The sequence below is a fragment of the Ambystoma mexicanum genome, chromosome 2p (genome assembly GCF_040938575.1).
Source record: "Ambystoma mexicanum isolate Mex_15411 chromosome 2p, UKY_AmexF1_1, whole genome shotgun sequence".
NCBI classification, from domain to species: domain Eukaryota; kingdom Metazoa; phylum Chordata; class Amphibia; order Caudata; family Ambystomatidae; genus Ambystoma; species Ambystoma mexicanum.
Genome location: NC_090923.1, coordinates 278,693,386 through 278,707,300, shown reverse-complemented (window position 1 = coordinate 278,707,300; position 13,915 = coordinate 278,693,386).

Genomic DNA, 13,915 nt, shown 5'->3' with positions numbered 1-13,915 from the left:
TTAAAAAACAATCACGCCAGGACAGGAGCAGAGGGAATGCCCGAGCATGGGATAAACCATGCTATTTTGGTGAACGAGTCTACCACAACCCAGATGGAATCAAAACCCTGAACCCTGAGAAGGTCTGTCACGAAATCCATCGTCAAGGTATGCCAAGGCCTCGGGGGTATGGGTAGAGGCTGCAGGAGTCCCAACGGGCGCCCTTTCCGATGTTTGGATCGGGCACAAACAGAGCAGGTGTTAACATAGCATTCTACATCCCTTCTCATGGAAGGCCACCAACACCAATGCTGTAGAAGCGAGAGTGTTCTTCGCTTACCAGGATGTGCATGAACAGGGAGATCATGGGACCATTCAAGAGCCAGATTGCGGACATCAGTGGTAGGTAAAAACAACTTGTTCTGAAAGAAGGGCAGACCGTCTTGTAATACCAAATCCCAATCTGGAAGTAAGGACGGGTGAGTGGAAACCCACGTGCGGACCATATCCAGCAGAGTCAAGAAGGGGTACAAAGACATATCACATGTTTCTTATCTAGCTAGGTTTCGGGATAGACTGGTATTGAAACCCCCCCAGGAGAGCGAGACAAAGCATCCGCCTTTCCATGAACGGTACCAGGACGATGCATGATCTGGAAATTGTAAGCGGCAAAAAACAGGCGCCACCTGACATGTCTGCTATTTGAGCATTTTAGTGATGCTAGATCGCGAAGATTCTGATGGTCCGAGAAGACCGTCACCCAGTGTTTTGCACCCAGGAGATGGTGACGCCAGACTTGGAAAGCTTCTTTAACAGCTAGAAGTACTTTTTCGGTCACCGTATAGTGACACTCAGTTGGGGTGAACTTTCGGGAGTGAAAGGTGACTGGATGCAATCGTCCAGTAGTGATACACTCTTGAGATAGGATTGCCCCTAAGGCGAACGAGGATGTGTCTGCCTCGACTATGAAAGGGAGATCACTGTCAGGGTGTTGAAGGACAGGAGCAGTGGTAAATGCAGCTTTAAGGGTATCGAATGCAAGCTGTTGATCGTCGGACCAATTGTATGGGACAAGAGGACTGGTCAAAAGAGTAAGAAGCGCTGCTATGGAGAAAAATCCAGAAATGAATCTTCTATAATAGTTTGCAAAACCCAAAAAAGACTGCAATGCTTTAAGATTGGTGGGAACCGGCCATTCCAATACTGCCTTGACTTTGGCATGGTTCATAGTGAGGCCGTCAGGAGTGATGTGGAACCCTAAAAACTCAATGTTGTCGATGTGAAATTGGCATTTTTCGGGTTTTGCAAAAAGGGAGAACATGCGTAAACATTTTAGTACCTCCCTTACGTGTAGGATAAGTTCCTCTTGAGAACGTGAAATGAGAATGTCATCTAGATAGACCACCATAAATACATCTAGAATATCGCTAAATATCTCATTCATGAAGCGCTGAAATGTAGCAGGCGCATTGCAAAGGCCGAAGGGCATGACCAGATATGCGTATAACCCATAACGAGTGCAAAAGGCCGTTTTCCACTCATCACCCTTTCGCACACGTACTAGATTATACGCACCCCTGAGGTCCAACTTGGTGTACACTGAAGCATGCGTGAGGCGATCTAATAAAGGCGTGATGAGAGGCATAGGATACCTATCCTTTTTGGTGATGGCATTCAGGCGTCGATAGTCAACACATGGGCGGAGGTCTCCCTCCTTCTTTGGGACAAAGAAGATGGGACTGGCCGCTGGGGATAAAGATGGGCGTATGTGACCCTTGCGTAGGGATTCTTGAATGTAAGCTTTCAAGGTCTGTTCCTCAGTGGGAGATAGTGAGTAAATACGACCCTTTGGGACAATGGAACCTGGTAGTAACTCAATAGGACAATCGTACATCCTATGAGGTGGAAGGATTTCCGATGAGCCCTTATCAAAGACGTCCAGGTAGTCCCTATAGGGCTCCGGAATTGTCTCTTCTACAAGACCAACAATGTGTGTGTCTGCCAAGGGAACGGAAGAGGGTTCCAAGGAGAGTTGTGAAACAGTACTGAGGAGTTGGACTGGAGTGCTCCCAGTAGGAGGTATAGTGAGGCAAAACTCCTGGCAAACTTCTGACTCAAAAAACACAGAACCTGTCTTCCAATTGATCAAAGGGTTGTGCAGGCGCAACCAAGGAATGCCCAAAATAAGGCCGTATTGGGGCATGGATATCAGGTCAAAACTAATGGTTTCTTTGTGGGTAGTTTGTATGACCAAAGTGAGAGGTGCTGTCTGCTGTTTAACTGGGCCAGAAACTAACGAACTCCCGTCTATAGTCTGCACGGGTTCTGGTCGGGTCTTAGTGATGAGAGGGAGATTGAGTGTGTGGGCCATATTGATATCTATGTAATTACCAGTGGCACCAGAATCGATGATGACGGTTACTGAATGTGAGACCTCAGTACTGGGTTGTAACAATGCATGTACCATCACGGGTCTGATGGTGCCAAACGCAGGTACCTGGTCCGGGGAAGGACATATAGCGCTCGAACCCGCCCCCGGATCTATGGTCGAGCTGCCCGAAAACCCTGAGTTTTAGCCTTTGGGCGACGTGGACATTCTTTCACAAAGTGACCAATCTACCCACAATAATAGCAAGCATTGTCCACCCTCCTGCGTTCCCTTTCCGTGGAAGTCAAAGGGCTACGTAGGCCTCCAACTTGCATAGGTTCCGAAGCAGACTCGGAATGAGAGGAAACTGCAGAAGGGATAGAACCAGAAATCCCAGCTTCAGCTCTTCGTTCAGAGCGTCTGCCGTCGACCTGGAGAGCCAGATCCACTAAATCGGGGAACGATGTGGGCAAGGATGGAACTACTGATAGTGCATCTTTCATAGTGTTGTTCAGACCCTTGTAGAACACAATGGCCCTCTTGCTCTCAGGCCATGAAGTCTCAGCTGACAGTTGATTGAATTTTGTGATATATTCAATGAGTGTTCCACTGCCTTGATGTAATTCTAACAGTTCTAGATCCCTGGATTGGGCTTTGTGGCGGGTGTCAAAGACACGTGACATTTTGGTCACCAGGAGGTCAAAGTCGTATAATGCCGGGTTATCGTTCTCAAGAAGTGGATTGGCCCACGCAGCGGCTGTACCAGATAAATGTGACAACAGAAAGGCAGCCTTAGCTGTAGGATCGGGAAAGGAGGTAGGTCGACACAGAAAGTGTAACTTGCACTGATTGATAAATGTGCGGTACTTGGTGGGATCCCCCTGGAATCTTTCAGGTGCAGCCAATGGGAAAGGAGTGGGTAGAATCGCAGGAGTGGCTGGGCTTGAGGCCTGGGGAACTGGGGCGGGTGGTGCCGCGTCCCCATACTCTGCATCTGCAGGTAAAGGGTTGCGGGTACTCTGAATAGCATCTAAGCGCTGGTGAAGGGCTGCGGTGGCTGCAGCCATGTCTGCTCTTAGTACTGTGATCGCTTGAACCATAGCTGCCATGTCCTCCAAAGAACAGCTGTGAAGCGCGGAAGTGCAGTAGTTCAGCGCTTAAGTAGTGGATGCTTCCGCGTCACATGATCCGCGAGTGAGATGGATGAACGCGTCACGTGACCCGCAAGCGCGACACATGAGCGTTGTTTAGATCTCAATGATCTCAATGATCGCGGAAATGACTTTCTGCGTGCAGTGTCCTGCAGCCGGCGTCTGCGAGCTCCCTCCTGCAGACGCCATGGCAGACGCCAGTGAAGGAACGGGGAACACCCTGAGTCTGCATATGTGGCCCTTGGGGTAAACAAGCGCACGTGATACCCGTCCACTGTGAATGACAGGAAATGGGAACCTGGCTGGGGTAACTGATGCATTTTGAGTGTTGCCTGTCCTAGATACAGTGTGAGTATTGTCTGTCCTAGATGCTTGTGAAATAGGGACGGAATGAGAGGATAGCGTTACACCAACATCACTTACAGGGCAAAACAATGTGGCCTGCTACTCTATTCTGAAAAGCTACAAACAGATTGTGGAGCAGCTCTGGGGTGTGGCCTTTTGTAGGGCTGCTGTGGAGAACTAGCAGCCGGAAAACAGGCCTACATTGTTCAAAAACATATATATATGTGCAACAGCACATTGTGGTGTGTTTGTAAGCATGTACTTTCAGAAAAACACTCAGTTCATTGCACAACACTGTACTTTTCCGCTGTCTGAGGGTCCGGATCATGTCCCCGAAATAAGGGCCCACACGCAGCATGGGTGCAGTCGCATGGTGATGTCGCCACTGTTCTCCCTTGGGACGGCTGTCCGCAGGACGTGTTCTGTGCGCATGTGCATAGGTGTCTTATGCACACCGTTGCCACTTCTCTACTGATTAATAGTGCGACACACGTGCGCTGACCATTTTGGGAGACGCTGGGTTTTTATAGGGTATAGCAGGTGGAATGTTCATCTATATAGCTACCTGTAGGACGTGTGTGGGCAGCTCGACATAATTAAAATGTCTTTGCATATACTGCACAGTGGCAGTGTTACCAGGAAGCAGAGGAACAGATACACATGCGTGTACTTGCACAATGAACAAACGTCCACTCCCACACGTAATTATAGGTGGTGCACAACATGCGGACATGCGGGTCTTGCTGGCATCATATGGATGCCTCCATTGTCATTACTGATAGGCCGGGCAGGTGCGGTGTCCGTAGGACACCTACCTTTTGCTTAGTTGCGGTCATTCCTACGAGGACTGTGCGCCGCTGAGTCATAACAGCATTTTTTTAAAAAGCAATACCACATATACACTTAGCAACAATTTAAACATCAACGTTTACTTGCACACTTTCATACACACCATAAGCAAAGGGAAGGATTAGCAGAAGTGGATACTTGTTGTGAGGCATTGGGGATTTGCACAGGTTGGTCGTGATAGGAGGAAGGGATTGAGGTATCACCGTAATGTCCCTCATCACATAGATTTTGAGGGGATGGTGGGCTGTGACATGGGGAAGGGGTACACGTGCAGGTCTGGCAGTGCTGTTTTATTTTGTCCATAATATACCCTTGTATGCAATCTTTTAAGACAGCAAGATTGTTCACCAATTCTTCAATTTTGGCTTCCAGGCTGTCCATTTTGCTATTTACAGAGTTTCTTTCCTTTTCTATGCCCGTATTGTTACACCGTTCCGGCGCTGGGCTCTTTGGCAGCGCCGCCGGTTATGCGGCACGATACGGACTAGTACGCCCAAGATGGCCGCTGATCTCCTTGACGTTACTGCAGACAGCGGTACAGACTCTGCACTTACCCTAGAGACGCGGATTGCCGGTCACGTGATTCCATATAGTGAAGGAAGGACTGCAATTGCTACTGTTGGAGACGGCGCTCCGTAAGTTTGCTTCTAGGTATTAGAGCTACGCTCACTTTTGTATGTTCTAACTACTTTCTAACCTTTTCTCTGTTTCATCATCCTTCTCCCAGAGTTGTTCAGCGGCCCTCTTCCTTTCTCGAGATCTCAAATCGGCTCCTGTATTGGATCCCGTCCATCCCCGGCAATCCATCTACTTCCATTTTCCTTTCCGAACATCAAAGTGAGTTGGCTTCTTCTGCCCACAAGTCCTCTGTGTTTCCCCTGTGACATCTGCAGAGGATAACTCTCTCTTTATCCTTAGGGTGGGATTTCTACTAACCTTCCGGGACCTAGGTGTTGGGCCTCCAGTATTCCGGGTCCGCATTAGCCATCCAGTTTTTTCCGGCGGGATCGGCCAGTAAGTGTCAGCCTCCCATTTATTCTACCCTACCCTTCTTTCCTCTAAAAACTGTATACTTACCTGTTCTGTCTCTGTTCGTAGAGATTCCGATTCCGCCACAAGCCTTCCACTATACAGAAGACTGCTACCTACCTCAAGACCTCTTCCAGACGTCCTGTGAGCCGCATTCATCCAGGGTTTTCTTCCCCCTGAGGGTTTCCCTGGGGGTTGTGCTCCTTCCCACATTGGTTTTGTAATTAATTTCGGTGAGAGGAGGGCAGGGCTGTCCGGGAGATCTTCATTTCAACATTTGTCTTCTCCTTGGGAAGTAGCTGTTTTATCAGGTTAGTGATACTTATTGATTCTGATTGTCAGAGATAACACGTATGCTGTTGTGGAAGGAGTGCCGCTTGTGCTGCCTTGCTTTCCTTTCCAATATGTTCTCTTACAGAAAAGAAAATGTGTTAGTTGCACATGAAGCAATATATATTACATAATTTACGTTTCACACTACTATGAGTAGTCCCATTAACAACGTTTTTTGTCAGTGAATTTCATAGCTTTTTAGTAGTGCAACTTACCCATACCGTCCCTTTAACAATTTTATTTGTAAGTGAATTGCATAGGTTTTTACTAGTGCAACGAAGCCATAACGTCCCTTTAACAATGTTTTTTGTTAGTGAATATATATGTATATATTCACTGAAAAAACATTGTCCTTTCCCTTCTCTCACCCGGAGCGCGTTGGTTGCATACTTCTTCAGCATTTAACCGGGCTTGTGGGGGCATGATCAGCTGTGTAGGTGCACAGTTTCAACTTGTTGGGTGAGTGAACGTTCAATATGTGATTGCAGCGCCTTTCCCAACAGGCACTGCGTGTCAGGGCCATTGTGCCTGTTTCTTTTGGATTGCTCCGATATGGCCGCCCTCTTGCTCAGCACTGGAGTGCCTCCGAGGGTTGCCATGGAGCCCTGAACACAAGGTCGCTGATTGGCCTCTTCCATCTTATGCTGCCCAACGAGAAGCTGGCAGGTGAGGAAGCCGGCCGCCTATGTGAAGGACCACACCTTAAGGCCCTGTCTGTTCGTGTCTGTGCCTGGACGTGCTCCGAGCCCACTATTGTTGCTATCTTCAGTGACCATGCTGACACATATACACTCATTGCCCCTTATGACTGCGTCATCCCTACTTGACCATCATGTGAGTACTGCTAATCAGTGACTGCCCGGGCTGCTGAATTCATTTCTTCTGCCTTCAAGTCATCCACCTCAAGATGCCCCATGCTCTTCTGTGACTCTACATGCTGCTTCTCATGCGCTGTGACTCATTCCCACTGTCAACAATTATGTTCTGCTGCACTGCACTCACTGTGCCATTCCCCCAAGTCTGTGCTTGTTTGCTGAAAATCATTTGTAGCTGTGCCTCCTTCCTACTGTTTGACCCTACACCTACACCTTGCCTACTGCGCCAAGTGGATAGGCTCAGAACTGTGTTTTTTCAGCTTACTTGCTGCACTGTGGACTTTCTGATTAGCAAAACCGCAAACCTGGCTGTGGGCACTTGCTGCATTGTGTTTTCTCCTGCCGTAGCTAAAATGGAACTTGACTGAGTGCACATACTGCACTACGTTTCTTTCTGCCTTCGCTAAAACTGAACTTGACAGGGTGCTTGCTGTTACCATTCTTACAATCACTTCTTGCTAGGTGCTCAACTGTTACTTACTACCTTTTTTTTTACAAATAACGGTTGCTGTTGAGTAAATCCTGCATGCCCTACCTTGCCCTCAGTGCCCCCTCTCCTTACGCTCATATCCCCTACCTGTGTTGTATTGCCCCGCACCCACCGCCCCCCATGTGCCTCCGTACATCAGCCTGGCAAGTGTCCACTTCACCATTGCACATTGCAGCTAGCTAAGTCACTATCTATCTCTCCTATCCTCTCTAACTGCCTCTCTATTTCCTATCCCTCTCCTACCACTAAATCTGGCCAGAAGAAATTTAAGAAGATCACACTGGGCTCCAACCCAGGCCTTCCTATTGCAGACACCTATGTCACAGCTTCCGCCAGGGAGACTCTCACAGACTTTCTCTTTGGCGTCACCTCACCCGACCCATGGACCCGGCACATGGTCGCCTTTCTCTCTCCTATCGCCTCTTCTCCCATTAATGGTGGCACACGCTGGGGGTCCTCCTTGACCTCTTTGCCATTACCAGGGTCATCATTAATGTCTATCTGAATAGGACCATCTCGGTTCAGGGTCCTCAACCCAACCTTCTTCTCTTTGACAGGCTCCTACCTCGCCTCTCAAACCTTACCACTCCCCCTGTACAGGCTCCCTTGCCTGCTATGCCTTCTTCCTCCTCTGCACAGGCTCCCTTGCATGCTGTGCCTTCCTCCTCTGCACGGGCTCCCTTGCCCATCTTCACTGTGCCGGCACCCCTGTCAGCCTTGGCCCCGACGACATCTTCCACTATCCCTCTGACTCTCTTGCCACCTTGGGGGGGCCACAGTCCCCTGCCCCCCTCCGCAGAAGATCTTCAAAGATGGCAAGCTACTCCATGTTGCCACCCTTAACTCGCGCTCTGCTGTCAAACACTTGTCTGACATATGCAACCTCCTTGAACGCATGGATATTGATGTGCTCGCCATCATGGAGACATGGTTCAAGGACAGCTCAGTCGCAGGTTTTGACAAACGAAGGATACAAGATCCTCTCAGGGGCCAGGCCCAAGGGGGGAGTGGCGCTGTTCTTCCCAGAATGGATACCTGTGTCTATCATCCCTACACAGGCCTACTCCTCCTTCGAATGCCTAGTCTGCAGACTCTCACTCTCTCCTAAATCTTCTCTCCTCGTGGCCACCTTATATCGGCCACCAGGACAGTCCACTCTCTTCCTCTCAACTCCTCTTGCTGGGTGACCTCAACATCCATCTGGACTCTCCTGACTCCTCAGGATCTTTCTGCAACCTATGCGATTCTATCTCCCTCTCTATCTTACCTTCTGGCTCCACGCACACAGCGGGCTACACTTTGTATGCTATCATCTTTACCAACATCCCTCTATCCCTCTCACTACCCTATCTCTTGGATTGACCACTCTCTTCTCTCTTCACACTTGAAGCTCTCCTCTCCCGTAGCAACGGCAAACCCAGCGCGGCCACTCCATTTTTGAAGTCACCAGACCCATGAAAAGAGTGACAGCGGCTGCCTTTGCCTCCCCTACTCTAAGCCTCCTACTCCAGTGGCTGACTCCCACCCTGACACAGCCCTCACCAACCTCAATCTCTCTATCTCTAACACCCTTGATAGTCTTGCCCCTGTCATGAGGGTCTGACTGAAGCCTTCCAAAAAGTGCAACTCTTGGTACAACTCGGATCTGGCTGCCCTTAAACGCAAGTGTAGGGCAGGTGAGCGGAAATAGAATGCATCAGGCGGACCCTCTGACAAACTGGCCTGCTGCCTCCTTCAAAGGCAATATCGACTGTGCATCCACACCAGGAAAAGAGTCTTTATTCAAGCCTGCATCTCCGTGGCATCAAATAACACGGCCAAACTCTTCAAAGTCTGTAAGGAACTGGCCAATCCTGCAGCAGCCTCCTCTTCTGTTACACCCACCCAGGACCTTTACTCGACCGTGGCCGCACACTTCATTGCAAAAACCCAAGACATCCTTTCCTCTCTCACTTCCACACCACTTCATACTCCAACCCCTCTGGAGCCTCCCCTGACCTCTCCACCACTTCTCCTCTCTTCTCTCACTCGCATGACACCTGATGAGGTTGTCAGCCAAGTCTGGTCTATGAAGGCCTCGTCCAAACAGGTGGACACATGCCCCCCCCAAAAACCAACATTGACTCCCTCGCTCCAGCCTTGGCTGATCTCTGCAATCTCTCTTTTTCCACTGGAGTTTTCCCTACTTCTCTTAAGCACTTCATTTTGCACCCTCTGCTTAAGAAGCCCACTGACGACCCCTCCATTCTAGCAAACTACCGGAGAAGCTGCTATCTCTCAGCTCACCCTCCACACCGATTCTGTTGGTTGCCTCCACGACCATCAGTCTGGATTTAGAGCATCCGGAGGCACAGAAACTACTCTTCTTAACACCCGTGAAGACCTGCTCTCAAATCTTGACACTAACACTCCCTCTGTCCTCATTCTTCTTGACCTCTCCTCTGCCTTTGAAACAGTACACCACAACATTCTGATCGCATGCCTCTGTGACACCTTGGGAATCACAGGTCAGGCTGTGTCGTGGTTAACCTCCTTCCTTTCTGACCGCCCATCCCAGGTGGAACTTGGGTCCTTTCTCTCGTCCCATTAGTCTTTCAACCTGCGGCGTCCCCCAGAGTCATAACCTATTCTCCTGGTTCTTCAATGTCTACATGGCTGCCCTGGCATGTTTGATTGCCACTTTCATCTCTAACTTCCAGTGTTATGCAGATGACACTCAACTCTCCTTCAGGCTACCCTCAGCCACCTCCTCCACCTCGCTCATATCTGACTGTCTGTCTGCAATTCAATCTTGGTGTGCTGAAAACGGCCTCTGCCTCGACGACAGTAAGAGTGTGATCGTTTGCATTAGGACTCCTGCTCCCGCTTTCCCACTCTCACTTGGCTGGCCTTCCTTGACCCTGCACCCACACCCACCTGCGAGGCAAAAAACCCTGGGGTCATCTTCGACTCCACTCTCTCCTTCTCCACTCACATTTCTGACATCTCTCAAAAGTCCAACTACCAACTGTACCTCCTTCGAGGTACTCTTCCTTTTCTCACCTTCCGCCAATGGCTCACTGTCTCCAGAGCCCTGGTTCTCTCTATGTAGACTACTGCAAAGCCTATTTTTCCAACCTCCCTGCCTCTGCTTTGAGCCCTCTGTAACTCATCCAGAACAGAACCGCAAGATTTATCCTTGACCTCAAGCCCAGGGACCGCATCTCACTGGTGCTTGAAATGCCTCCACTGGTTCCCCGTGGCTGCAAGGAACAATTTCAAGACTCTCTGCATTGTCCACAAGATTTTCTGGGGCCTGGGTCCTACCTATCTGCAACAATGCCTACCTAAATACTGTCCCTCCCGAGGCCTCCGCTCATCTACCTCCAACCTTCTGTGAGGGAGCCGGTTCTCCAAGCAGAGATATGGAAGGAGATCTTTATCCTCAGCAGGGGCCTCCCTCTGGAATAGCCTCCCTGCAGCCCTCTGTCTTGAGCCTGACCTCCTTAAATTCCAGAAACTCCTTAAGACATTCCTCTTCTCCTCTTCCTTCTCTCTCCCTCTACCCTGCTAACCTCTCTTTCCGCTCTATCCCTCTCTCCCTCCTTTTCCCACAGAGCTAGCCGACTGGCCGCCAGGTGTACCTCAGAGTCTCACAGGTCCCCGGCACCCTCGCCACTGCTCTCGCACTTGCCTCCGGGCCTGCACTTGCCTCATTGCTACTGCACTTGGTCAATGACCCATGAGAATGCCACTCTTTCAGCACTTACCCAGTTTCTGACTAACCGAGTCTGGTTAGTCAGAACCTGTATGGGGTTGCTGTTGGTACTCTTGTTCAAAAGGGAATTGCAGCAGCATGTTGGTGCTGGACTTCCCATGTGGGCGGGACAAAGACTGATATGCAAATGTTTATTTCACATCTGTGAAAGGTACAGTGAGCTAAAGAGTGGCTGTGTACTCTCCAGTGGGTACCTTCCCAAAGAACAGGTCAATGGACCATGTTCTTTTCTCGCAGAGGGGCATCTATGGACTATTTTTTGATGTTTTAAGGGACTTAGGTTTATTCACCCTAAGTTTCCTATGGTCATATGGACGTGGACCCCTTGTTCACTTTGCTCAGAGAGGCACAGCTCCACCTCAATGATGAGACCCAACAAGGCTGAAACACATGTATGGGGTTGCTGTTGGTATTCTTGTTCAGTAGGGAATTGCCATAGCATTTCGGTGCTGGAATGCCCGTGTGGGCAGGACAAAGACTGATATACAAATTAATATTTCCCATCTGTTAAAAGTACAGTGAGCTATAGTGTGGCTGCAGACTCTCGAGCTGTGCTCGTTCTCGCAGAGGGGTGCCTATGGACTATTTTTGTTTATATTTAAAGTTATCCTCAATCTTAAAACCTCTATAGTATTTGGAGATGCCCGTGCCCAAACTGTATGTGATACATCTCATGGTTTTATCAGCAAATCCCCTCTCCCCCTAAGATTTATACTTAATTGGCATTTTACTCTGTATTTAATTCCTGTCATTTTATGGAACACAGATGTTATTCCACTTGTTCTTACTCTTAGAACATTCAGGTGTACTCGGGAGTGTACCTCTGTAAAAGATCTTTGTGATATGCCTCAGGATTTTCTCTGCAAGTCACTCTTTATTTTACTTCAAATTATAAGCTATGAACATTCTATTTGTTCATGTTCCCTTGTCATCGTATGGAACACAGCTGTAATGCAAGCTATGTTTACTCTTAAAGCCTGCCACTATACTCGGGGATACCACTGCCAAAAATCTTTGTCATATGTATCCATGTTTTATCTGGAAAGCACGCTTTCCCTCCCAGTATACACTAATGGCATTCTATACTGTCATTCCATGCAACAGGGTTGTAATTCGTGTTAATATTGTTCCTATACCCTTCCACTGTGCTGACGATACCACTACCAAAGTTCTATGTAATATGGTTTCGGGTGTTGCCTGCAAGTCACCTATTTCCCCCTTTATAATGTCTATACATTTTATTCTAGGAGAACATCACTGGACTGTGAGCAGATTGCAGCTGGACCCAGAGTTGCGCCCCAACCACCCCTCTTTTATCATTCGTCTTTTCAGTCTATGGAATACAGCTGTAATTCCAATTATTATTCCTCCTAGAACTTGTTACTATACTCATGAACCTTATTCTGAAGATCTAAGTGAAAAGTCTCAGGGTTTTCTCTGCATTCTGCATGACACTTTATTTTCCCTCCCATTATACCCCGTCGGCATTCACATTCTATTCTGTAATTCACCCCTGTCGCTCCTTGCAAGACGGCTGTAATTCCAGATAACCTCACTTTCAGAACCTGTCACTGCATTCTGTGAATACCTTTGGCAAAGATCTATGCGATATGTTTCAGGATTTTATTTGCAGGTATTTTTTTTTATTTTCCCTTCCTTTATAATCTATGTGAATTCAGATTCTATGCTGTCATTCATGCTTGTCATTTTTTTTTTACTTTTGTTTATTAGGTTTACAATAAAAATACATCAGTTCCACATAGGTTCAATCAACATTACAGTACTTACTTACATATGAAAGCCATGAACAATTCATTAAACCAAATCCCATAACAAAATCAACTATATAAAACTTAAACAGATAAACAGCTGGGGAGCAGGTGTAAGTGGATCTAGGTCACCTGGCCTAAGCCCCGCCCACCTGGTGCCTTCCTGGTTGCCGCTCCTTTTCACCACCTAGCAAGCCCCACCCACCTGGTGCCTTCCTGCTTGCCGTTCCTGTTCACCACTTAGCAAGCCCCGTCCACCGGGTGCATTCCTGCTTGTCGCTCTTTTCCCTACTTAAGGAGCCCTCCAGCCTCTTTTCCTTTGCAGCTGGGGAGCAGGTGTAAGTGGATCTAGGTCACCTGGCCTAAGCCCCGCCCACCTGGTGCCTTCCTGGTTGCCGCTCCTTTTCACCACTTAGCAAGCCCCGCCCAACTGGTGCCTTCCTGCTTGCTGCTCCTTTTCACCACTTAGCAAGCCCCGCCCACCTGGTGCCTTCCTGCTTGCCACTCTTTTCCCTACTTAAGGAGCCATCCAGCCTCTTTTGCCTTTTCAGCTGGGGAGCAGGTGTAAGTGGATCTAGGTCACCTGGCCTAAGCCCCGCCCACCTGGTGCCTTCCTGGTTGCCGCTCCTTTTCACCACTTAGCAAGCCCCGCCCACCTGGTGCCTTCCTGCTTGCCGCTCCTTTTCACCACTTAGCAAGCCCTGCTCACGTGGTGCCTTCCTGCTTGCTGCTCTTTTCCCTACTTAAGGAGCCCTCCAGCCTCTTTTCCTTTGCAGCTGGGGAGCAGGTGTAAGTGGACCTAGGTCACCTGGCCTAAGCCCCGCCCACCTGGTGCCTTCCTGGTTGCCGCTCCTTTTCACCACTTAGCAAGCCCCGCACACCTGGTGCCTTCCTGCTTGCCGCTCCTTTTCACCACTTAGCAAGCCCTGCCCACCTGGTGCCTTCCTGCTTGCTGCTCTTTTCCCTAATT